The 26514-nt window shown below is 47.5% G+C and overlaps 1 protein-coding gene across 1 annotated transcript in view; it reads right to left on the bottom strand.

The window, feature by feature from the left end:
* The window catches only part of DNAH2 (dynein axonemal heavy chain 2), a 402999-nt gene that overhangs the window by 308633 nt on the left and 67852 nt on the right, over positions 1–26514 (bottom strand). The gene's annotated exons all lie outside the window — the stretch shown is intronic.

Raw genomic sequence — 26514 nt, 5'->3', positions numbered from 1 at the left:
GGAAATGAATGTGCAGGGGGGGCACAAGTGTGGAGGGGCTCTGATGACACAAGTGTGGAGGGGACTCTGATGACACAAGTGTGGAGGGGACTCTGATGCGGACACAAGTGTGGAGGGGACTCTGATGCGGACACAAGTGTGGTGGGGACTCTGATGCAGACACAAGTGTGGAGGGGGCTGACAAATGTGGGGGGGGGACTCTGATGTGGGACACAAATGTGGGGGGGGGGAACTCTGATGTGGGACACACTATCCCATGTAAACCATGCCTATTTTTCGCTTTGCGCACCGCATTTTTCTATTACGCTATGCCATGCCCACAAATGAATGCCCCGCCCCTAATTATAACAAGGCTCCACCTACACGCAAAAAAGTGTCCCGTTTTTTATTTTTTTGCAATGTTGGCAACTATGTACTTATATAAGTCAGCTTGTATAATGGGAGTACTGCGTTAACTGAATTTTCCCATGAACCAACTGTGGGGGGCAAGGGAGAGATCCATTTCAGCAGGATTTCCTTTGTAGCATAAAATAGCAGCAGTGAGATCAGCGTCTTAGTATATCTAGGCCTCTGCTCATCATCCTGCACACACAATAGGGCTAACTCTGCCGTCAAATGTATATATCCAGCTGAAGACGGATATTAATAGACTCACCCACCACAGCCCAGAACCCTGCCAACCTTGGGCACGTCCAGAACATGTGAAAGAAGGTGCTATCAGGTGAGTGACAGCGTGGGCGATTCGGGGACCGTAGCGGATAGAGTCTGTGCAGCCTCTGCGGTGTGTAGTACACCCTATGCAAAAATGTTGTTTGGATCAACTTGTCTCTGGAAGAGATAACTATTTTAGAACTAACCTCAAAGCACTCCTTCCAGGTCTCCCTATCTAAATTGGGCAAATCCGCCTTCTGCTGAAGAGCGAAATACAACGCAGACATAGGTTTAGTGAGAGACTCCTGTGCCAGCAACTCCTCAATAGAATCCGCCTTGAGACTGGGGGGCAACAGGAACTGCGCCCTGGCTGCATGACGCAGCTGGTGATACCTGAATGCCATCCATGCAGGAAGGCCAAATTTGTATGCCAGAGCCGGAAATGAAAGTAGGGACCCAGCCTGGAAAATATCACGCAACAGCCTGATGCCAAAGCGGGCCCAGAGTTGCGGATCTGGTATGGTTCTAAAATGAGGGAGGGAAGGGTTTCCCCATGGAGGGCAATAAGGGGACCACCTACCAGGACACAGGAACTGACGTCTCCCTACTTTCCAGACCCGCAGGGTCGCCCCAGTCGAGGTCGGGAGAGACCCCGAACACCGTCGTCCCATAACAGGTCTGAACGTCTTCTCCAAGGTAATGGAGAAAGCAGTGGTACAACAGCTGCAACAGCATTTAGACACCCATAATTTGCTCGATCCTTATCAATCGGGTTTCCGTCCAGGGTATGGGACAGAAACGGCATTGATCAAAATATGGGATGATGCTCTTGAGGCCGCAGACGAAGGAGAACCTTGTCTTCTAGTACTGTTGGACTTTAGCGCAGCTTTTGACACGGTAGACCACAAATTATTACTGACTCGGCTAGCTGAAGTAGCCAAAGTTACGGAATGTGACTTATCCTGGTTCTCCTCCTTTTTGGAAAACCGATCACAAGTGGTGAAACTGGGACCGTTCACCTCCAAAAAACGCACGGTATCATGCGGAGTCCCTCAAGGATCCCCGCTGTCGCCAGTGCCGTTTAATATCTATCTCCGCCCTCTTTTTGAAATCATCAGCAGCCAGAAGCTGCTCTACCACTCTTATGCGGATGACACACAATTGTATTTTCGCATTTGCAACAAAAAGGATCATCATCTCAATCTAGAGACATGTCTCTCTTTGATTGAGAACTGGATGACACAGAGTTATCTTAAACTCAACGGTTCGAAAACAGAGCTTCTCCTGTTTCACGCCAATCGGAAGAATCAACTAGCAACAACATGGATACCTCCGCCCATTCTGGGAAAAATTATCGCCCCTAGTACCAAAGTCAAAAGCCTCGGAGTCATCTTCGACACCCACATGACAATGGACGCACAAATAGGGTCAGTAGTCAGCGGATCGCACCATCTGCTACGCCTACTACGCAGACTTATTCCATTTATTCCTAAAGAAGACATAGCAGTCGTGGTGGGAACAATTGTTAACTCCAGACTGGACTATGCAAATGCCCTTTACCTCGGACTCCCAAAGTACCAAATCACACGCCTGCAGGTCGTTCAGCATACGGCCGCGCGACTTGTGACTGGGAAAAAACCATGGGAATCAATCTCACCTTCACTGAGAACCCTTCACTGGTTGCCAGTGAAAGACAGAATCACTTTCAAAGCACTCTGTCTAACGCATAAATGTATTTGGGGAAATGCCCCCCGATACTTATGCGAAAAAATAAAAACCTACAACCCCAATCGCGTTCTGCGATCCTCCAACCAAAATTTACTCCACATCCCCAAAACCAGATACAAGTCCAAAGGAGAAAAAAGATTCGCTGTCCAAGGCCCGCGACTTTGGAACACTTTACCAACCTCCATTTGGTTGGAGGAGAACCATTTGGCCTTTAGGAGAAAGATCAAAACCCACCTCTTCTGAGCTCAAGGGAGAAGTGCTCAAACAAGCGCCCAGAGGCGATTCAGTTCGCATGTGTTGCGCTATATATGTTTTTCACTCACTCACGGGTACGCCGAGGGGACCATGTACACAAGATTACTCAGTTCCATAAGAGAACCCACTATAGCTGCCTCCAGGCAGACAGCCGCATTGGCTCTGGACTGCTGAAACCCCCACCTTACCGTGACAAGCATAGCTGCCCGATAGTATACCAACAGGCTAGGGAGAGCAAGACCCCCGCAGATCACAGGGAGCTGAAGGGTCATTCTAGCCAACCGGGGGGGGGGGGGGGGAGAACCCCACCACAAGAAAGAGCCAATACAACTGTCCAGATCTCTGAAGAAGGACGGGGGTATCCATACTGGGCAATTCCTAAAGATATATGTAAATTTGGGAAGGTAGATCATCTTCAAAATATTGATACGCCCTAAGAGATTAAGGGGAAGGTTGGCTCAGCGGGAACAATGGTTTTTGAGGCCTCGTACACACGACCGAACATGTTTGCTGAAACTGGTCCGCGGACCAGTTTCCGCGGACATGTTCGGTCGTCTGTATGGCCGACCCGACCGGATTCCCGGCCGAGCGGACAGGTTTCCAGCGGACAAATGTTTCTTAGCATGCTAAGAAACATGTCCGCTGGAAGCCTGTCCGTCGGACATGTTCGGTCGTCTGTATGATTTACCGGACATGTCCGCTCGGCCGAAAGCCCTCGCAAGCGGTGCTACAACAGCGGTAAAGCATTGCAAAAAAGCCAGCTAGCGGCGCTTTACCACTAACGCCCCCCACCCCTCGTGTGAAAGTAGCCTTATAATTATACCTACCTACCTACTATTTTAATACTACCCCATTACACTAACTAGGCTAGCTAACTAGACAATCCCGGACACGTGGTCGGTCACCAGACAAAACAGGTGTGCAGACTCAGGACAGGGATGATTGGAACTAGGGATGTCCTGATACCGATACTAGTATCGGTACCGATACCGAGCATTTCCCCCGAGTGCTTGTACTCGGGGAAATGCTCCAATGCTTCACCCGATACTTGGGCTGTCAGGGGTGATCGGTGCGGCAGGGGAGTTGTAAGCACTGATCTGCCCCCTTTTCAGCTGCTTTAGTTAAAGTTATACAGCGGTGATCGGTGCTTGTAACTTCCCCCAAAGCCGCACCGATCAACGCTGACTGTCCCTGTGCTGTCCCCCTCCGTGCTGTCCCCCTCAGTGCTCCGTGCTGTCCCCCTTTGTCCTCCATGCAGTCCCCCTCTGTCCTCCGGGCAGTCCCCCTCCATGCCCCGGGCAGTCCCCCTCCATGCTCAGGGCAGTCCCCCTCCATGCTCAGGGCAGTCCCCCTCCATGCTCTGGGCAGTCCCCCTCCATGCTCCGGGCAGTCCCCCTCTGTGCTCCAGGCAGTCTCCCTCCGTCCTCCGGGCAGTCCCCCTCCGTCCTCCGGGCAGTCCCCCTCCGTCCTCCGGGCAGTCCCCCTGCGTCCTCCGGGCAGTCCCCCTCCATGCTCCGTGCTGTCCCCCTCCGTGCTCTCCCCCTCCGTCCTACGGGCAGTCCCCCTTCGTCCTCCGGGCAGTCCCCCTTCGTGCTGTCCCCCTCCGTGCTCTGTGCTGTCCCCCTCCATGCTCTGTGCTGTCCACCCTCCGTGCTCTGTGCTGTCCCGCATTAATCTGTCAGGATGGAGAGCGGAGGTTGGAGCTGCTAAATCCGGCTCCTACCTTTTCCGAATGAACAGAGTCAGTGATCACTGACTCTGTCCATTCATATATCTGAAACATCGTAACCTGTGTTTACGATGTTTTCAGTTTATGAATGGAGAGGAGCTTCTCTCCATTCATTTTACCTGAGGTTGCAGAGAAAGGGACTGGGGAATCTGTGTCCTTAGTATCTTTCTCTGTCTTAAAGGGAAGATGCCAGGGGTCTCTTAAGACCCCTGATATCTCACCAAAGACTTCCCAACAGGGCTGATAAAGAAACAAAATTGCAATAAAGAAAAAAAAATAATGACAATCCACTCCCCCCCCCCCCCTAAAAAAAAAGAAGAAAGCACTGTAAAAACACACATGACATTAAAAAAAAGTATTGGTAATCGGTATCGGCGAGTACTTGAAAAAAAGTATCGGTACTTGTACTCGGTCTTAAAAAAGTGGTATCGGGACAACTCTAGTGGAAACCCCTCATAATGGGTACAGCAGGTATGCAGACCCGGGAACTCAGCAAAGGGATGGTGGGAACCCCTTACAATGTGTACAGCGAGTGTTGGGAAAAAGTCCTGGAAAAAAAGAAAACGAATGCAGCCAGCACACCCAAGGAATGGTAAGATGTAACATATTAAAATTTTGTTCTTGGGTTTGGGTACGCTTTAAGCATTTTGGGCAGCGTTCTCTCCCACGGCGTTGCTGTAGTGAATGTTATTACCTTATATTCAAATCCCCAGTATGTCTTAAACTGCACAGCACTTGGTAAGAAGATGTTAGCCCTTTTTAAATCAAAAGTAAGAAGAAAATACAGGATAATGGACCTCCTGCTGTAAATTATAAGGATATTATGACTCACGAGGAGTTCAGCCTCTACATAATGGTACAAGGCCACATTCCAAAGGTGATGGAGCAATGGGGGGAAATCTTAATATCTCATACATTTATTTGAAGGGTATATTAATCCATAAGTCAAATGGAAGTTGTCCCGAACCGCACGCCGCTCGCTGTTCTGTGGGGTGGGGCTTTTACTTAAATGACAGTAATTTAAAGGGAACAAGTTGAAAGCTCTCGGCTTGTATGAGGAACATTACAGGCTGAAAGCAGACACCATGAGGAAGGTACACCATGAGGGAGGTACACCATGAGGGAGGTACAATCCCAACCACCAATTCCATTATCTGCAGGACCTGCAAAGACTTCTGTTCTGAACTTCAGGCAGATATAAAAAAACACCAATCAGCGCAGTAATGTGCTCATTAACCACTTAAGACCCGGACCATTACGCAGGTTAAGGACCTTGCCCCTCTTTGCGATTGGGCACTGCGCCGCTTTAACTGACAATTGCGCGGTCGTGCGACGTGGCTCCCAAACAAAATTGATGTCCCTTTTTCCCCACAAATAGAGCTTTCTTTTGGTGGTATTTGATCACCTCTGCGGTTCATATTTTTTGAGCTATAAACAAAAATACAGCGACAAATTTGAAAAAAATTCAATATTTTTTACTTTTTGCTATAATAAATATCCCCAACAAATATATAAAAAATCTTTTTTTTCCTCAGTTTAGGCCGATACGTATTCGTCTACATATTTTTGGTAAAAAAAAAAAGCGCAATAAGCGTTTAATGATTGGTTTGCGCAAAAGTTATAGCGTTTACACAATATGGGATATTTTTTTGCCATTTTAATTAATATTTTTTTTTTACTAGTAATGGCGGCGATCTGCGATTTTTGTCGTGACTGCGACATTATGGTGGACACATCGGACACTTTTGACACTATTTTGGGACCATTGTCATTTTCACAGCGAAAAGTGTTATAAGAATGCACCGATTACTGTGAAAATTACACTGGCAGTAAAGGGGTTAACCAGGAGGGGGCGCTGTAGGGGTTAAGTGTGTTCTGAGGGAGCGTTCTTACTGTGGGGGGGCGTGGCTCTGCGTGTGACATCACTGATCGTGGTTCCCTAACACAGGGAACAGACGATCACTGACAGCCACACTAGGAAGAACGGGGAAAGGTTTGTTTACACTCACCTCTCTCCAATCTTCAGCTCTGTGACCCGATCGCGGGACACCGGCGGCGATCGGGCCCCCAGTCACGGAGAACAGGACCAGGTCGCGAGCGCGCCGCTGGCTGGGCTCTTAAATGCGACGTACAAGTACGTGCCTGTGCCCAGCCGTGCCATTCTGCTGACGTATATCGCGTAAAAGGGTCATTAAGTGGTTAAAGAACTCATTAAATGTATGTGTGTAGCTGAATATGTCTTGGTATAAGCCTCCTATATTCCTATTGGGACCGGGAGATCCATCACTAGGAGCCAATCAAGTTCTGCTGCATGTGGACTCTGCTGCCCTGAAATCTCAAGCAATGTTATCAGCCTTGCTCTATGCTCCTCTGTGAACTACAGAACACCCCTGCAACTGTGGTATGGAGAAGAGTGGGGATTTATACAGTGGCGGTGCGTCCATAAGTGGCCCACGGGGGCGCCGCCCCCTCTCTCCTGCCACCTGTCGATCACCAATAGATAGATTCATGCTTTGCATGAATCTATCTATGACCGCCGCTGACACCCCCTATTCAGGCACCCAGCCCCTTTTCGGGTGCCAGGCACCTGAATTACTGCGGCAGGGCACCTGATTAGAGCCATAGGCGTCAAAAAAGGTGAACAGCGAGCTCCATGCTGGACTCTCGCAGTTCACTCAGCTGTGTGTTAGGAAAGCGAATGAATATTTGCTTTCCTAACACTGAACAGCCTCTCTGCCAATCAGGTGCTCGGGTCTGTTACCTGTCACCTGATTGGCTGAAACGACAGGCGCTGTGATTGGACGCCTATTCATAGGAGAGAACGGGAGGAGCGGGCGGAAGAAGACATCAAGGACGACATGGAGGACCCCAGGCACCACCCACTGCCCACCCGAGACAGGATAAGTGCCGGGCAGATGGTGGGCGGACGGGGGGCACAGTGGCAGCATTTAATTGGCACAGTGGCAGCATTTAATGGGCACAGTGGCAGCATTTGGGGCACAGGGGCAGCATTTGGGGAACAGTGGTTGCGTTTGATGGACAAAGTGGGTGCGTTTGATGGGCACAGTGGCTGCATTTGATGGGTACAGTGGCTGAGTTTGATGGCACAGTGGCTGCGTTTGATGGGTACAGTGGCTGCATTTGATGGCACAGTGGCTGCGTTTGATGGGCACAGTGGCTGAGTTTGATGGGCACAGTGGCTGCGTTTGATGGGCACAGTGGCTGCGTTTGATGGGCACAGTGGCCGTGTTTGGAGGACACAGTGGCTGTGTTTGGAGGGCACAGTGACTGCATTTGATGGGTACAGTGGCTGCGTTTGGAAGGCACAGTAGCTGAGTTTGGTACAGTGGCTGCTTTTGATGGGCACAGTGGCCGCATTTGATGGCACAGTGGCTGCGTTTGGTGGGCACCAGTCGCCTCTGGTGGGGAAGGTGTTCTGGAGTCTCAACACCATTCCGGTCCTAGAGTGACAACCCTGCTCTCTTCCATACAGTGCAGTGAGTGAGCGTTGTCAACCAAGGACAGGAAATGTGTTAGGCCCCTTGCACACTGGGGCGTTTTTCATGCGGTACAGCTCTAAAAATAGCGCTGCTATACCGCATGAAAAATCATGCCCTGCAGTGTTCAATGTGAAAGCCCGAAGGATTTCACATTGAAGCGGTGCGCTAGCAGGAGGGCACCAAAAGTCCTGCTAGCCGCATCTTTACCGCGGTATAGGAGCGGTGTGTTCACCGCTCCTATACCGCGCCTTCCCATTGAAATCAATGGAAAACCGGCGTAAGCCCGCGTAATTCAAAGTAGGCTAGTGTGGGCGTGTTTTATGTTAATGTATCGTGACCCGACGTGATTTACGTTTTTTTCGAACGGCGCATGCGCCGTGCGTGAACGTATCCCAGTGCGCATGCTCAAAATTATGCCGCAAATAGTCAATGCTTTCGACGTGAACGTAAATTACGTCCAGCCCCATTCACGGACGACTTACGCAAACTGCGTAAAACATGACGCTGTTCGTACGTTTCCGACGTCCATACCTAACATGACTTACCCCTGCTTTATGAGGGGTAACTTTACGCTGGCGTATGTCTTACGTAAACGACGTATCTTGCTACGCCGGGCGCGCGTACGTTCGTGAATCGGCATATCTAGCTCATTAGCATATTTGACGCGGAAATCTATGGAAGCGCCACCTAGAGGCCAGCGTAAATATGCAACTAAGATACGACGGCGTAAGAGACTTACGCCGCTCGTATCTTAGCCGAATTTATGCGTAACTGATTCTAAGAATCAGCCGCATAGATACGGACTTACAACGGCGTACATGGCCTACACTGTCGTAAGTCCTTTGAGAATCTGGGCCATATTTCCTGGATGTACTGTCTTAGGCTGGGTTCACACTACTACACTACTTTCATCCTACTTTGCTCTGTGTTCAATGTTTCCCTATGAGAGCGTCTTGTAGCGTCCTACACAAGTCGGTCCGACTTTGAAAATGCTCCCTGTACTACTTTTGGTCCTACATTGATCCTACTTCAGCCCATTGAATATCATTGAAGTCGGACCAAAGTAGTATCCTGTTCATGAAAGTAGGATGGATGTAGGACCAATGTAGGATAAATGTAGGACCAATGTAGCAGAGCAAAGTAGGATGAAAGTAGTGTAGTAGTGTGAACCCAGCCTGAGTCTGGATATCTGACAAAGCCCTGTGGAGGGCCACACTTTCGGACACAATGGAAAGGAAGATATAAGACATGTGGGATATTTGTATTTCAAATATTTACATCTAATTAGATTCGGCTCCCCATGGGATCCCCTGCAGCCCTCCCAGCATACACGATATTTCTGCATGTACGGTGACATTGATTTTATAGACTTGGATTGATTGTTATGAATGACGCACGGTATCATCAACCCCCCGCTGTCTCCTAAAGAAGTAGATCGTTGGTCTAAGACACATGTAGAGTTGTTTGTTACATCTTGGGCCCCATCTTATGTTTTGGGAAATTACTAATATTAACTATTGTTTGTGAAGGATCTCATTGATCCAGGCTGTGGTATGGCTAGTAGTCAGGGCATAGATAAGGGGGTTCCAAACCCTTCCTAGAGCACCTGCGGCGCTATGATAGTAGCTGTGCACCCACACTCCTGACCCCTGCCCTCTGTGCATTACACACTCCTGAACTCTGCACTCTGTACATTACACACTCCTGAACTCTGCACTCTGTACATTACACACTCCTGAACTCTGCACTCTGTGCATTACACAATCACAATCTCTGTTAAGCTCTTGCTTGTGACATAGTAGTTAAAGAATTTGTTTTGGATACAAGCACTGTACATGTTACCTTGTACACAGTGAGTAATTTTAAGCGCCCCCCAGTGCACAATTTTACCACACCCAAAATTTGCCTCATTTGTTTTCTCTGAGTCCCTGAAGCTGAACCCCCCCTCCACAGCCCTGCTAGTAGTAGGTGGCCACATTTAACTGAATTTGTTTTGTATTGTTAAAGACGTTTTGTAACTTGACCAAGCCATGTCTTTAGAGAACTTAAGAAGTTGCTTGGACAAGTCACAAAACATCATCAACATTACAGAACAAGAACACCTACTACTAGATATAATATGAAGTGTGTGGTTTTAGTAAACCTGACATTGCATTAATCGCAATGGTAGTTGAAGACAAGGAGGTTCTATGCCAAAGTATATTTCTAGAGTCTGTCCCTACTAGGGACAGGCTGAGCAGGGCTTGGTAGTGGCAGCGGGGATGTTGTGGTGGTGAAGGCCACAAAGGGAACACTTGAAAGATATTGGTTCCTTGAAGGCCACAGAGTGGCAGAAGACACTGGGGGACACAGGAGACTCCATGATTAGTTGGAACTGGACTCAGAATGCCATCATGTTCAATCAAGGTAAGAGCCAAAAGAAGGGCCACGTAACAATGTGGTATTCCCAGGAACCCCCAGCAAGGACTGATGGGCTTTGCTGCTGATGGCTCCCAGCAGCAGCGGTCCGTTCATAGAGGGCGCTGGAGCGCCGCCCCCTCTGGCTCCGCACTGCCACTGAAAATAACATACATGCATGCGTGTCAGAAAAAGGTTAGGGCCCAGATTCACGTAGGAGAGCGCATCTTTGTGCGGGCGTAACGTATCCTATTTACGTTACGCCTCCGCAACTTTCACAGGCAAGTGCAGTATTCACAGACCAAAGATGCGGCGGCGTAGCAAAAATAGGCCGGCGTAAGCCCGTCTAATTCAAATGTGGAAAATGGGGGCGAGTGTTATGTAAATTTATTGTGACCCCACGTAAATTACGCTTTTTACGAACGGCGCATGCGCCGTCTGTGAAAGTATCCCAGTGCGCATGCTCCAAATTAACCCGCAAAAAGCCAATGCTTTCGACGTGAACATAAATGACGCCCAGCCCTATTCGCGAACGACTTACGCAAACGTTCGACTTACGCAAATTCGAAGCTGTTCCGACGTCCATAACAAACATTGGTACGCCTCATCTATGCCTCATAGAGCAGGGGTAACTTTATGCCGGAAAAAGCCTAACGTAAACGACGTATCTGTACTGCGACGGCCGGGCGTACGTTCGTGAATAGGCGTATCTAGCTGATTTACATATTTCTAGGCGTAAATCAGCGTACACGCCCCTAGCGGCCAGCGTAAATAGGCAGTTAAGATACGACGGCGTAGGAGACTTACGCTGGTCGTATCTTATACAAATTCTGGCGTATCTGATTCTTTGAATCATGCGCCAAGATACGACGCCTCAGACTCAGAGAAACGACGGCGTATCTGGAGATACGCCGTTGTATCTCCTACGTGAATCTGGGCCTTAGACTTTAAGTGGTTAAACTTTCTGCATTAACACACAGAAGTTTATCCCTTTGATCTAAGAAGGAAGAGTTACAATGTATCTAGTTCTCTACTACCCGTAGCACAGACAATGTGAGCAGAGAAGTCTCTACACTTGTTAGGCCGACCGTTTTCATCGGACATGTCTGCCCGGGGACTGCCCGGGGACTTCTGTTCGATGGCTGTACACACCATCGAACAGAGGTCCGCGCGTAAACAATAAGCGGGGCGTGTCCGCGGTGTCGCCGCGTCGATGACGCGGTGTCGCCGCGACAATGACGCGGCGACGTGGGCGGCCTACCTTTAAAATGCTTCCACGCATGCGTCAAAGTCGTTTGACGCATGCGAGGGATGGCGGGCGGCCGGACATGTACGGTAGGTCTGTACAGACGACCGTACATGTCCGGGCGGACAGGTTTCCAGCGGACTGTTTTAAAGCAAGTCCAGGAAACAGTTGTCCGCTGGAAACCTTTTCGATCCGCCCGAAAATGGTCCGCTCGGGCCTACACACGGCCAAACATGTCTGCTGAAAATGGTCCGCGGACCAGTTTCAGCAGACATGTTTGGTCGTGAGTACGGGGCCTAACATGAAAGAATCTGGAAACTCTGCAATAGAGATCGTGAGGGGGGGTTGAATCAAGATCACGATTTTTTAACGATTACCGTATATACTCGAGTATAAGCCGAGTTTTTCAGCACATTTTTTTGTGCTGAAAATGCCCCCCTCGACTTATACTCAAGTCACCTTTTTGCGCCTGATCTCCCGGGCTTTGGGGACCCGGTACCGGCCGACCATAGCTCCCCTGGACCTCAATCTTGGCACACATATAGCCTCTTCCTCTACAAGTGTGCAAAGTTTGTTGTCCGGGGGACCTATGGCTGGGGAGCCTTTAACGGCATGACAGCGTGCCCTTTCAAGACGGCGCAGGCGCACAAGAAGGCGTCGCTCGGGGAAATTGCAAATATCTCGGAGACCATGTAGGTCTCGGAGATATTGCAAGCACCTACAGGTAAGCCTTAATCTAGGCGTATCTGTAGATGTAACTTGTCCCCGAGGGTTTACAACCACTTTAACCCCTTCACTGCCAGTCACATTTACACAGTAAAATCAGTGCATTTTTATAGCACTAGTCGCTGTGCATAGGCGTGCACACAGGGTGTGCCAGGTGTACCCAGGCACACCCCTATCACCCTGTGCAGAACAGATTCCCCCTACTGACCTGGTTCCCCCCCCCCCCACAGCACTACCAGCTTCCCCCCTCTCCCACCGCTTGTTGATGTTTTAGGATGAGTGAGGGAAGGGGCCAGTAAATATGCCATTTACCAGCCTATCCCTTTCTGAATGAACATTGTGAGTGATCGGTAGAGTGTGTTTGAGCTTTGGGGTGCACACCCTAATGCCAAAGGCTGCGCACACCTGTGTCGCTGTATAAATGTGAATGGTCTCAAAATAGGGCCATAATGTCGCAGTCACGATAAAAAACGCTGATCGCCACCATTACTAGTAAAACAATTATTAATAAAAATGCCATAAATCTATCCCCTATTTTGTAAACGCTATAACTTTTGCGCAAACCAATCAATAAACGATTATTGCGATATTTTTTTTTACCAAAACAATGTAGAAGAATACGTATCGGCCTAAACTGTTTTTTTGTATATTTTTTGGGGGGGGATATTTATTATAGCAAAAAGTAAAAAAAAAAAATTTTTTTTTTTCAAAATTCTCACTCTATTTTTGTTTAGTGCGCAAAAAATAAAAAAATTGTAGAGCTGATCAAATACCACCAAAAGAAAGCTCTGGAGAAAAAAGGACCCCAATTTTGTTTGGGAGCCACGTCACACAACTGCCCAATTGTCCGTTAAAGCGACGCAGTGCCGAATCGCAAAAAGTGCTCTGGTCTTTGGGCAGACAAATGGTCCGGGGCTGAAGTGGTGAAAAACGGAAATGATTAAAAATTGAAAATATCGCATTTGTCCACTAGATGGTGCTAAGTATCATAGGACACTCTTGTGATGCTTAGCACCATCTAGTGGCCAAATGCAGTACTTTGCAGTTTGAATCAATTAAAAATATTCGAGTTGCACAGGAAGTAGCCTAATGATATTAGTTTTTTTTTTTCACAATTCGCAGAGAAAAAAACGTACCTGCATTTTCATTGGGCGAACTGATTTTTTTTTTTTTTAATAACACACCCCATAAACTTTTGCTCAGAGATCTCACTGCTGGAATCCCTGAGAGATTAAGAAGCGAGGGCATGGTGTGCACGCTACCTTCTAACAGTTCTAAAATTCAATTTGGAGTGGACTGACCCTTTAAGGAATGGCAGAGTAGTTAAATGGAATGGCTTTATAAAGCCCCGTACAGAGCAGTAACTGAAGCCATTTCCAAAAATCGGTTTTCCTTCTATTATTTACGCAGCGTGAGCTTCAAATTCCCCTGAATCTTTTCACCGCTGGAAACAGCCAGCAGAAAGTACAGATAATAAAGGAGTTATTTCTTGCGTTCGATGGCGGGTTTTTATTGCTTGCCTATTAAAGGTAACGCTACGGGCTCCCACTGTAGGACTCTGTACCAATAAAACGAGTAATGATGTAGAACGCAGCTAACGAGTGGGCTTCTAGTTGTTGCAGAACTACAAATGCCAGCATGCCTTGACTTGATCGATTTAAAAAAATCTGTTGCAAAGCCACCATGAGCAGAAAGTTAAGCCTTGCTGAAGCTTAAAGTGGAGCCATGGACAATTAGAAATCTGTGAGTTTTGGTCTTCTGGTCCCCCAGAAGCATTCAATGGTTCCTCCTGCCAGTAATGACAAAAGGGGTTGGCAAGAGGTACCATTAAGTGTCGCGGGGGACCAACAATCCCAGAAGTGTCCCTTTCAAGCACCATGACTTTACTGATATCAAATCATAGCTATAGATCACTTGTATTGCAGATCACACTATGCAGTAAAGCAGTGGTCTCCAAACTGCAGCCCTTTGCCTGCTTTTATCTGGCCCATGGAGCACTATTCTATCCATTCATACCAGCAATTGGGCATATGTCTTCCCACTGACACCAATGAAGGGGCACAATTCCTCCCAATGACACCAACAATGGAGCACAGTTCCTCCCAATAACACCAACAGTTGGGGAATATTCTTCTCAATGACACCAACACGAGGAACAATTCCTCCCAATGACACCAACACCGAGGAACAATTCCTCCCAATGACACCAACACCGAGGAACAATTCCTCCCAATGACACCAACACTGGGGAACAATTCCTCCCAATGACACCAACACTGGGGAACAATTCCTCCCAATGACACCAACACCGGGGAACAATTCCTCCCAATGACACCAACAATGGGGAACAATTTCTCCCAATGACACCAACACTGGGGAACAATTCCTCCCAATGACACTAAAAACACTGGGGAACAATTCCTCCCAATGACCCCAACACTGGAGAAAAATTCCTCCCAATGACCCCAACATTGGGGAACAATTCCTCCCAATGACACCAACACTGGGGAACAATTCCTCCCAATGACACCAACACTGGGGAACAATTCCTCCAAATGACACCAACACCAGGGAACAATTCCTCCTAATAACCCTAACACTGGGGATCAATTACTTCCAATGACACCAACACTGGGGAAAAATTCATCCCAATGGCACCAACACTGGGAACAATTCCTCCCAATGACACCAACACTGGGGAACAATTCCTCCCAATGACACCAACACCGGGGAAAACAATTCCTCCCAATGACACCAACACTGGGAACAATTCCTCCCAATGACACCAACACTGGGGAACAATTCCTCCCAATGACACCAACACCGGGGAAAACAATTCCTCCCAATGACACCAACACCGGGGAAAACAATTCCTCCCAATGACACCAACACTGGGAACAATTCCTCCCAATGACACCAACACTGGGAACAATTCCTCCCAATGACACCAACACTGGGAACAATTCCTCCCAATGACACCAACACCGGGGAACAATTTCTCCCAATGACACCGATGATGGAGCACTATTCCACCCAATGACACCAACACTGGGGAACAATTCCTCCCAATGACCCCAACACTGGGGAACAATTCCTCCCAATGACACCAATGATGGAGCACTATTCCTCCCAATGACACCAACATTTGGGCATATGTCCTCCCACAGACACCAATGAATGGGCAAAATACCTCCTAACGGCACCAACAATGATGCACTATTCCTACCACTGACACCAGGATATTTTCTTTTCCCACTGTCCTACCCCCCCCCCCCCCCCCCGCATTGTGTCTAAAGTCAGTATACTGTCCCTTTGTTTAGAAATTTTGAAGACCCCTTCAGGAAAGAACGCAGGTAAGGAAGGCTGGTGCTGCCCTTTTTTCAACTATGAAAGTTTCAGAGTACTTTATAGAAAGGACGTCCCACTTTTCATACTGTCTGAAGCAGAACTAAAATACAAATAAGATAAAAATGAATAACCCAGTAAAAAGTTAAAATGACAGAAGCTGCTTTTGCTGTAATATTCAGCTTCAGTCCAGAGATTTTCCCTTCTAGTACTTTATTCTGCTAGTAGATGTCTTCAGTCTGATGGTGAGCATTGTTCAACCCACCGCCTCTGGGTCTAGGTCATCCCGGACAAGCCCCCAGCCTGTGACTGGACAGCAAAAGGAGAAGCAGCGTAGTGATGCAAGGGGGAGTCTGATGAGATCTTTCATGCAAGGGGGAGTCTGATGAGATCTTTCATGTAAGGGGGAGTCTGATGAGATCCCTTATGGAAGGGGGAGTCTGATGAGATCTTTCATGGAAGGGGGAGTCTGATGAGATCTTTCATGTAGGGGGAGTCTAATGAGATCTTTCATGGAAGGGGAGTCTGATAAGATCTTTCATGGAAGGGGAGTCTAATGAGATCTTTCATGTAAGGGGAGTCTGATGAGATCTTTCATGTAGGGGGAGTCTAATGAGATCTTTCATGTAAGGGGAGTCTGATGGGGAATTTCATGTAAGGGGGAGTCTGATGGGGAATTTCATGTAAGGGGGAGTCTGATGGGGAATTTCATGTAAGGGGGAGTCTGATGGCGAATTTCATGTAAGGGGGAGTCTGATGGGGAATTTCATGTAAGGGGGAGTCTGATGGGGAATTTCATGTAAGGGGGAGTCTGATGGGGAATTTCATGTAAGGGGGAGTCTGATGGGGAATTTCATGTAAGGGGGAGTCTGATGGGGAATTTCATGTAAGGGGGAGTCTGATGAGGACTTTCATGTAAGGGGGAGTCTGATGGGGAATTTCATGTAAGGGGGAGTCTGATGGGGAATTTCATGTAAGGGGGAGTCTGATGGGGAATTTCATGTAAGGGGGAGTCTGATGAGATCTTTCATGTAAGGTGAGTCTGATGAGATCTTTCATGTAAGGGGGAGTCTGATGAGATCTTTCATGTAAGGGGGAGCCTGATGAGATCTTTCATGTAAGGGGGAGTCTGATGAAGACTTTCATGTAAGGGGGAGTCTGATGAGATCTTTCATGGAAGGGGGAGTCTGATGAGATCTTTCATGTAGGGGGAGTCTGATGAGATATTTCATGTAAGGGGAGTCTGATGAGATCTTTCATGTCAGGGAAGTCTGATGAGATCTTTCATGGAAGAGGGAGTCTGATGAGATCTTTCATGTAAGGGGGAGTCTGATGAGATCTTTCATGGAAGGGGGAGTCTAATGAGATCTTTCATGAAAGGGGGAGTCTGATGAGATCTTTCATGGAAGGGGAGTCTGATGAGATCTTTCATGGAAGGGGGAGTCTGATGAGATCTTTCATGGAAGGGGGAGTCTGATGGGGACTTTCATGGAAGGGGGAGTCTGATGAGATCTTTCATGTAAGGGGGAGTCTGATGAGATCTTTTCATGGAAGGGGGAGTCTGATGAGATCTTTCATGGAAGGGGGAGTCTGATGAGATCTTTCATGGAAGGGGGAGTCTGATGAGATCTTTCATGGAAGGGGGAGTCTGATGAGATCTTTCATGTTAGGGGGAGTCTGATGAGATCTTTCATGGAAGGGGAGTCTAATGAGATATTTCATGTAGGGGGAGTCTAATGAGATCTTTCATGGAAGGGGAGTCTGATGAGATCTTTTATGGAAGGGGGAGTCTGATGAGATCTTTCATGGAAGGGGAGTCTGATGGGGACTTTCATGTAAGGGGGAGTCTAATGAGATCTTTCATGTAAGGGGGAGCCTGATGAGATCTTTCATGTAAGGGGGAGTCTAATGAGATCTTTCATGTAAGGGGGAGCCTGATGAGATCTTTCATGTAAGGGGGAGTCTGATGAGATCTTTCATGGAAGGGGAGTCTAATGAGATATTTCATGTAGGGGGAGTCTAATGAGATCTTTCATGGAAGGGGAGTCTGATGAGATCTTTTATGGAAGGGGGAGTCTGATGAGATCTTTCATGGAAGGGGAGTCTGATGGGGACTTTCATGTAAGGGGGAGTCTAATGAGATCTTTCATGTAAGGGGGAGCCTGATGAGATCTTTCATGTAAGGGGGAGTCTGATGAAGACTTTCATGTAAGGGGGAGTCTGATGAGATCTTTCATGGAAGGGGGAGTCTGATGAGATCTTTCATGTAGGGGGAGTCTGATGAGATATTTCATGTAAGGGGAGTCTGATGAGATCTTTCATGTAAGGGGAGTCTGATGAGATCTTTCATGGAAGGGGGAGTCTGATGAGATCTTTCATGTAAGGGGGAGTCTGATGAGATCTTTCATGTAGGGGGACTCTAATGAGATCTTTCATGGAAGGGGGAGTCTAATGAGATCTTTCATGAAAGGGGGAGTCTGATGAGATCTTTCATGGAAGGGGGAGTCTGATGAGATCTTTCATGGAAGGGGAGTCTGATGAGATCTTTCATGTAGGGGGACTCTAATGAGATCTTTCATGGAAGGGGGAGTCTAATGAGATCTTTCATGAAAGGGGGAGTCTGATGAGATCTTTCATGGAAGGGGGAGTCTGATGAGATCTTTCATGGAAGGGGAGTCTGATGAGATCTTTCATGGAAGGGGGAGTCTGATGAGATCTTTCATGGAAGGGGGAGTCTGATGGGGACTTTCATGGAAGGGGGAGTCTGATGAGATCTTTCATGGAAGGGGGAGTCTGATGAGATCTTTTCATGGAAGGGGGAGTCTGATGAGATCTTTCATGTAAGGGGGAGTCTGATGAGATCTTTTCATGGAAGGGGGAGTCTGATGAGATCTTTTCATGGAAGGGGGAGTCTGATGAGATCTTTCATGGAAGGGGGAGTCTGATGAGATCTTTCATGTAAGGGGGAGTCTGATGAGATCTTTCATGGAAGGGGAGTCTGATGGGGACTTTCATGTAAGGGGGAGTCTAATGAGATCTTTCATGTAAGGGGGAGCCTGATGAGATCTTTCATGTAAGGGGGAGTCTGATGAAGACTTTCATGTAAGGGGGAGTCTGATGAAGACTTTCATGGAAGGGAAGTCTAATGAGATATTTCATGTAGGGGGAGTCTAATGAGATCTTTCATGGAAGGGGAGTCTGATGAGATCTTTTATGGAAGGGGGAGTCTGATGAGATCTTTCATGGAAGGGGAGTCTGATGGGAACTTTCATGTAAGGGGGAGTCTAATGAGATCTTTCATGTAAGGGGGAGCCTGATGAGATCTTTCATGTAAGGGGAGTCTGATGGGGAATTTCATGTAAGGGGGAGTCTGATGGGGAATTTCATGTAAGGGGGAGTCTGATGGGGAATTTCATGTAAGGGGGAGTCTGATGGGGAATTTCATGTAAGGGGGAGTCTGATGGGGAATTTCATGTAAGGGGGAGTCTGATGGGGAATTTCATGTAAGGGGGAGTCTGATGGGGAATTTCATGTAAGGGGGAGTCTGATGGGGAATTTCATGTAAGGGGGAGTCTGATGGGGAATTTCATGTAAGGGGGAGTCTGATGGGGAATTTCATGTAAGGGGGAGTCTGATGAGGACTTTCATGTAAGGGGGAGTCTGATGGGGAATTTCATGTAAGGGGGAGTCTGATGGGGAATTTCATGTAAGGGGGAGTCTGATGGGGAATTTCATGTAAGGGGGAGTCTGATGAGATCTTTCATGTAAGGTGAGTCTGATGAGATCTTTCATGTAAGGGGGAGTTTGATGAGATCTTTCATGTAAGGGGGAGCCTGATGAGATCTTTCATGTAAGGGGGAGTCTGATGAAGACTTTCATGTAAGGGGGAGTCTGATGAGATCTTTCATGGAAGGGGGAGTCTGATGAGATCTTTCATGTAGGGGGAGTCTGATGAGATATTTCATGTAAGGGGAGTCTGATGAGATCTTTCATGTCAGGGAAGTCTGATGAGATCTTTCATGGAAGAGGGAGTCTGATGAGATCTTTCATGTAAGGGGGAGTCTGATGAGATCTTTCATGGAAGGGGGAGTCTAATGAGATCTTTCATGAAAGGGGGAGTCTGATGAGATCTTTCATGGAAGGGGAGTCTGATGAGATCTTTCATGGAAGGGGGAGTCTGATGAGATCTTTCATGGAAGGGGGAGTCTGATGGGGACTTTCATGGAAGGGGGAGTCTGATGAGATCTTTCATGTAAGGGGGAGTCTGATGAGATCTTTTCATGGAAGGGGGAGTCTGATGAGATCTTTCATGGAAGGGGGAGTCTGATGAGATCTTTCATGGAAGGGGGAGTCTGATGAGATCTTTCATGTAAGGGGGAGTCTGATGAGATCTTTCATGTAAGGGGGAGTCTGATGAGATCTTTCATGGAAGGGGAGTCTAATGAGATATTTCATGTAGGGGGAGTCTAATGAGATCTTTCATGGAAGGGGAGTCTGATGAGATCTTTCATGGAAGGGGAGTCTGATGGGGACTTTCATGTAAGGGGGAGTCTAATGAGATCTTTCATGTAAGGGGGAGCCTGATGAGATCTTTCATGTAAGGGGGAGTCTGATGAGATCTTTCATGGAAGGGGAGTCTAATGAGATATTTCATGTAGGGGGAGTCTAATGAGATCTTTCATGGAAGGGGAGTCTCATGAGATCTTTTATGGAAGGGGGAGTCTGATGAGATCTTTCATGGAAGGGGAGTCTGATGGGGACTTTCATGTAAGGGGGAGTCTAATGAGATATTTCATGTAAGGGGGAGCCTGATGAGATCTTTCATGTAAGGGGGAGTCTGATGAGATCTTTCATGGAAGGGGAGTCTAATGAGATATTTCATGTAGGGGGAGTCTAATGAGATCTTTCATGGAAGGGGAGTCTGATGAGATCTTTTATAGAAGGGGAGTCTGATGGGGACTTTCATGTAAGGGGGAGTCTAATGGGATCTTTCATGTAAGGGGGAGCCTGATGAGATCTTTCATGTAAGGGGGAGTCTGATGAAGACTTTCATGTAAGGGGGAGTCTGATGAGATCTTTCATGGAAGGGGGAGTCTGATGAGATCTTTCATGTAGGGGGAGTCTGATGAGATCTTTCATGGAAGGGGAGTCTGATGAGATCTTTCATGGAAGGGGAGTCTGATGAGATCTTTCATGGAAGGGGAGTCTGATGAGATCTTTCATGGAAGGGGGAGTCTGATGAGATCTTTCATGGAAGGGGGAGTCTGATGAGATCTTTCATGGAAGGGGGAGTCTGATGAGATCTTTCATGGAAGGGGGAGTCTGATGAGATCTTTCATGGAAGGGGGAGTCTGATGAGATCTTTCATGGAAGGGGGAGTCTGATGGGGACTTTCATGGAAGGGGGAGTCTGATGAGATCTTTCATGGAAGGGGGAGTCTGATGAGATCTTTCATGGAAGGGGGAGTCTGATGGGGACTTTCATGGAAGGGGGAGTCTGATGAGATCTTTCATGGAAGGGGGAGTCTGATGAGATCTTTCATGTAAGGGGGAGTCTGATGAGGACTTTCATGTAAGGGGGAGTCTGATGAAGACTTTCATGGAAGGGAAGTCTAATGAGATATTTCATGTAGGGGGAGTCTAATGAGATCTTTCATGGAAGGGGAGTCTGATGAGATCTTTTATGGAAGGGGGAGTCTGATGAGATCTTTCATGGAAGGGGAGTCTGATGGGAACTTTCATGTAAGGGGGAGTCTAATGAGATCTTTCATGTAAGGGGGAGCCTGATGAGATCTTTCATGTAAGGGGAGTCTGATGGGGAATTTCATGTAAGGGGGAGTCTGATGGGGAATTTCATGTAAGGGGGAGTCTGATGGGGAATTTCATGTAAGGGGGAGTCTGATGGGGAATTTCATGTAAGGGGGAGTCTGATGGGGAATTTCATGTAAGGGGGAGTCTGATGGGGAATTTCATGTAAGGGGGAGTCTGATGGGGAATTTCATGTAAGGGGGAGTCTGATGGGGAATTTCATGTAAGGGGGAGTCTGATGGGGAATTTCATGTAAGGGGGAGTCTGATGGGGAATTTCATGTAAGGGGGAGTCTGATGAGGACTTTCATGTAAGGGGGAGTCTGATGGGGAATTTCATGTAAGGGGGAGTCTGATGGGGAATTTCATGTAAGGGGGAGTCTGATGGGGAATTTCATGTAAGGGGGAGTCTGATGAGATCTTTCATGTAAGGTGAGTCTGATGAGATCTTTCATGTAAGGGGGAGTTTGATGAGATCTTTCATGTAAGGGGGAGCCTGATGAGATCTTTCATGTAAGGGGGAGTCTGATGAAGACTTTCATGTAAGGGGGAGTCTGATGAGATCTTTCATGGAAGGGGGAGTCTGATGAGATCTTTCATGTAGGGGGAGTCTGATGAGATATTTCATGTAAGGGGAGTCTGATGAGATCTTTCATGTCAGGGAAGTCTGATGAGATCTTTCATGGAAGAGGGAGTCTGATGAGATCTTTCATGTAAGGGGGAGTCTGATGAGATCTTTCATGGAAGGGGGAGTCTAATGAGATCTTTCATGAAAGGGGGAGTCTGATGAGATCTTTCATGGAAGGGGAGTCTGATGAGATCTTTCATGGAAGGGGGAGTCTGATGAGATCTTTCATGGAAGGGGGAGTCTGATGGGGACTTTCATGGAAGGGGGAGTCTGATGAGATCTTTCATGTAAGGGGGAGTCTGATGAGATCTTTTCATGGAAGGGGGAGTCTGATGAGATCTTTCATGGAAGGGGGAGTCTGATGAGATCTTTCATGGAAGGGGGAGTCTGATGAGATCTTTCATGTAAGGGGGAGTCTGATGAGATCTTTCATGTAAGGGGGAGTCTGATGAGATCTTTCATGGAAGGGGAGTCTAATGAGATATTTCATGTAGGGGGAGTCTAATGAGATCTTTCATGGAAGGGGAGTCTGATGAGATCTTTCATGGAAGGGGAGTCTGATGGGGACTTTCATGTAAGGGGGAGTCTAATGAGATCTTTCATGTAAGGGGGAGCCTGATGAGATCTTTCATGTAAGGGGGAGTCTGATGAGATCTTTCATGGAAGGGGAGTCTAATGAGATATTTCATGTAGGGGGAGTCTAATGAGATCTTTCATGGAAGGGGAGTCTCATGAGATCTTTTATGGAAGGGGGAGTCTGATGAGATCTTTCATGGAAGGGGAGTCTGATGGGGACTTTCATGTAAGGGGGAGTCTAATGAGATATTTCATGTAAGGGGGAGCCTGATGAGATCTTTCATGTAAGGGGGAGTCTGATGAGATCTTTCATGGAAGGGGAGTCTAATGAGATATTTCATGTAGGGGGAGTCTAATGAGATCTTTCATGGAAGGGGAGTCTGATGAGATCTTTTATAGAAGGGGAGTCTGATGGGGACTTTCATGTAAGGGGGAGTCTAATGAGATCTTTCATGTAAGGGGGAGCCTGATGAGATCTTTCATGTAAGGGGGAGTCTGATGAAGACTTTCATGTAAGGGGGAGTCTGATGAGATCTTTCATGGAAGGGGGAGTCTGATGAGATCTTTCATGTAGGGGGAGTCTGATGAGATCTTTCATGGAAGGGGAGTCTGATGAGATCTTTCATGGAAGGGGAGTCTGATGAGATCTTTCATGGAAGGGGAGTCTGATGAGATCTTTCATGGAAGGGGGAGTCTGATGAGATCTTTCATGGAAGGGGGAGTCTGATGAGATCTTTCATGGAAGGGGGAGTCTGATGAGATCTTTCATGGAAGGGGGAGTCTGATGAGATCTTTCATGGAAGGGGGAGTCTGATGAGATCTTTCATGGAAGGGGGAGTCTGATGGGGACTTTCATGGAAGGGGGAGTCTGATGAGATCTTTCATGGAAGGGGGAGTCTGATGAGATCTTTCATGGAAGGGGGAGTCTGATGGGGACTTTCATGGAAGGGGGAGTCTGATGAGATCTTTCATGGAAGGGGGAGTCTGATGAGATCTTTCATGTAAGGGGGAGTCTGATGAGGACTTTCATGTAAGGGGGAGTCTGATGAGGACTTTCATGTAAGGGGGAGTCTGATGGGGAATTTCATGTAAGGGGGAGTCTGATGGGGAATTTCATGTAAGGGGGAGTCTGATGGGGAATTTCATGTAAGGGGGAGTCTGATGAAGACTTTCATGTAAGGGGGAGTCTGATGGGGAATTTCATGTAAGGGGGAGTCTGATGAAGACTTTCATGTAAGGGGGAGTCTGATGGGGAATTTCATGTAAGGGGGAGTCTGATGAAGACTTTCATGTAAGGGGGAGTCTGATGGGGAATTTAATGTAAGGTGGAGTCTGATGGGGAATTTCATGTAAGGGGGAGTCTGATGAAGACTTTCATGTAAGGGGGAGTCTGATGAAGACTTTCATGTAAGGGGGAGTCTGATGAAGACTTTCATGTAAGGGGGAGTCTGATGGGGAATTTCATGTAAGGGGGAGTCTGATGGGGAATTTCATGTAAGGGGGAGCCTGATGAGATCTTTCATGTAAGGGGGAGTCTGATGAGATCTTTCATGGAAGGGGAGTCTAATGAGATATTTCATGTAGGGGGAGTCTAATGAGATCTTTCATGGAAGGGGAGTCTGATGAGATCTTTTATAGAAGGGGAGTCTGATGGGGACTTTCATGTAAGGGGGAGTCTAATGAGATCTTTCATGTAAGGGGGAGCCTGATGAGATCTTTCATGTAAGGGGGAGTCTGATGAAGACTTTCATGTAAGGGGGAGTCTGATGAGATCTTTCATGGAAGGGGGAGTCTGATGAGATCTTTCATGTAGGGGGAGTCTGATGAGATCTTTCATGGAAGGGGAGTCTGATGAGATCTTTCATGGAAGGGGAGTCTGATGAGATCTTTCATGGAAGGGGAGTCTGATGAGATCTTTCATGGAAGGGGAGTCTGATGAGATCTTTCATGGAAGGGGGAGTCTGATGAGATCTTTCATGGAAGGGGGAGTCTGATGAGATCTTTCATGGAAGGGGGAGTCTGATGAGATCTTTCATGGAAGGGGGAGTCTGATGAGATCTTTCATGGAAGGGGGAGTCTGATGAGATCTTTCATGGAAGGGGGAGTCTGATGGGGACTTTCATGGAAGGGGGAGTCTGATGAGATCTTTCATGGAAGGGGGAGTCTGATGAGATCTTTCATGGAAGGGGGAGTCTGATGGGGACTTTCATGGAAGGGGGAGTCTGATGAGATCTTTCATGGAAGGGGGAGTCTGATGAGATCTTTCATGTAAGGGGGAGTCTGATGAGGACTTTCATGTAAGGGGGAGTCTGATGAGGACTTTCATGTAAGGGGGAGTCTGATGGGGAATTTCATGTAAGGGGGAGTCTGATGGGGAATTTCATGTAAGGGGGAGTCTGATGGGGAATTTCATGTAAGGGGGAGTCTGATGAAGACTTTCATGTAAGGGGGAGTCTGATGGGGAATTTCATGTAAGGGGGAGTCTGATGAAGACTTTCATGTAAGGGGGAGTCTGATGGGGAATTTCATGTAAGGGGGAGTCTGATGAAGACTTTCATGTAAGGGGGAGTCTGATGGGGAATTTAATGTAAGGTGGAGTCTGATGGGGAATTTCATGTAAGGGGGAGTCTGATGAAGACTTTCATGTAAGGGGGAGTCTGATGAAGACTTTCATGTAAGGGGGAGTCTGATGAAGACTTTCATGTAAGGGGGAGTCTGATGGGGAATTTCATGTAAGGGGGAGTCTGATGGGGAATTTCATGTAAGGGGGAGTCTGATGGGGAATTTCATGTAAGGGGGAGTCTGATGGGGAATTTCATGTAAGGGGGAGTCTGATGGGGAATTTCATGTAAGGAGGAGTCTGATGGGGATGGACTGTCATGTTGGCAAGAATTGAGAAATGTAGATTGACCGAAAGACCCGTGAAAAACACCACTGACCCTAGCTGTGGGCCTGATAAAACCTTGCAGCGGGCTGGATTTGGCCCTTGGAGACACCTGACCTAAGTCTTTTTTCCTCCCCTGGCTTCTCCCACCAGCCATGATCTTTCTGCTTTGCACAGAGAAGCCCAGAGACACAGTAATGATGTCACTGGCTCTAACATTAGGTATGTGATAAAAACAGAAAGGCTTTTTTTTTAAGTCTCATTAGCATTTTGATGAGGAGAGGACAGGTGGGACTGGGTGTGGCAAAACATAAGCAAATTAAACTTCAGCTTTAAATTACAGGTGCTCTTTGTTGCACCCCAGCAGCCTTTGCTTTAAATGAAAAAACAAAAAAGGGAATTGCGCTGATCTTAGGCTTCATCACTCAGCATGGTCATCCTTAGGATTCATCACTCAGCATGGTCATCCTTAGGATTCATCACTCAGCATGGTCATCCTTAGGATTCATCACTCAGCATGGTCATCCTTAGGCTTCATCGCTCAGCATGGTCATCCTTAGGCTTCATCGCTCAGCATGGTCATCCTTAGGCTTCATCGCTCAGCATGGTCATCCTTAGGCTTCATCGCTCAGCATGGTCCTCCTTGGGCTTCATCACTCAGCATGGTCCTCCTTGGGCTTCATCACTCAGCATGGTCATCCTTAGGATTCATCACTCAGCATGGTCATCCTTAGGATTCATCGCTGCATGGTCATCCTTAGGATTCATCACTCAGCATGGTCATCCTTAGGCTTCATCGCTCAGCATGGTCATCCTTTTTTTTTTGAAAATTTCTTTTTATTGGAAGTTTTTGTTGACATAACAAAACATACATTTCTTGGTAGAACACCAAGTAAACCTTTGGTCAACATGACCATGTGCATACAACAAGGCCATCACAGATGGCTAAACCCAGTTGAAACCACCCTCCCTCCCTCCCCCCTACTACTCAGTTCCCTCCCCCTGCGACACATCAGCGCAGGACTCCTCTGCAAGAAAAAGAG

This window comes from Rana temporaria, chromosome 3, assembly GCF_905171775.1.
Source record: "Rana temporaria chromosome 3, aRanTem1.1, whole genome shotgun sequence".
In the NCBI taxonomy this organism is placed as follows: domain Eukaryota; kingdom Metazoa; phylum Chordata; class Amphibia; order Anura; family Ranidae; genus Rana; species Rana temporaria.
This window is presented reverse-complemented; position numbering and strand designations above follow the sequence as displayed.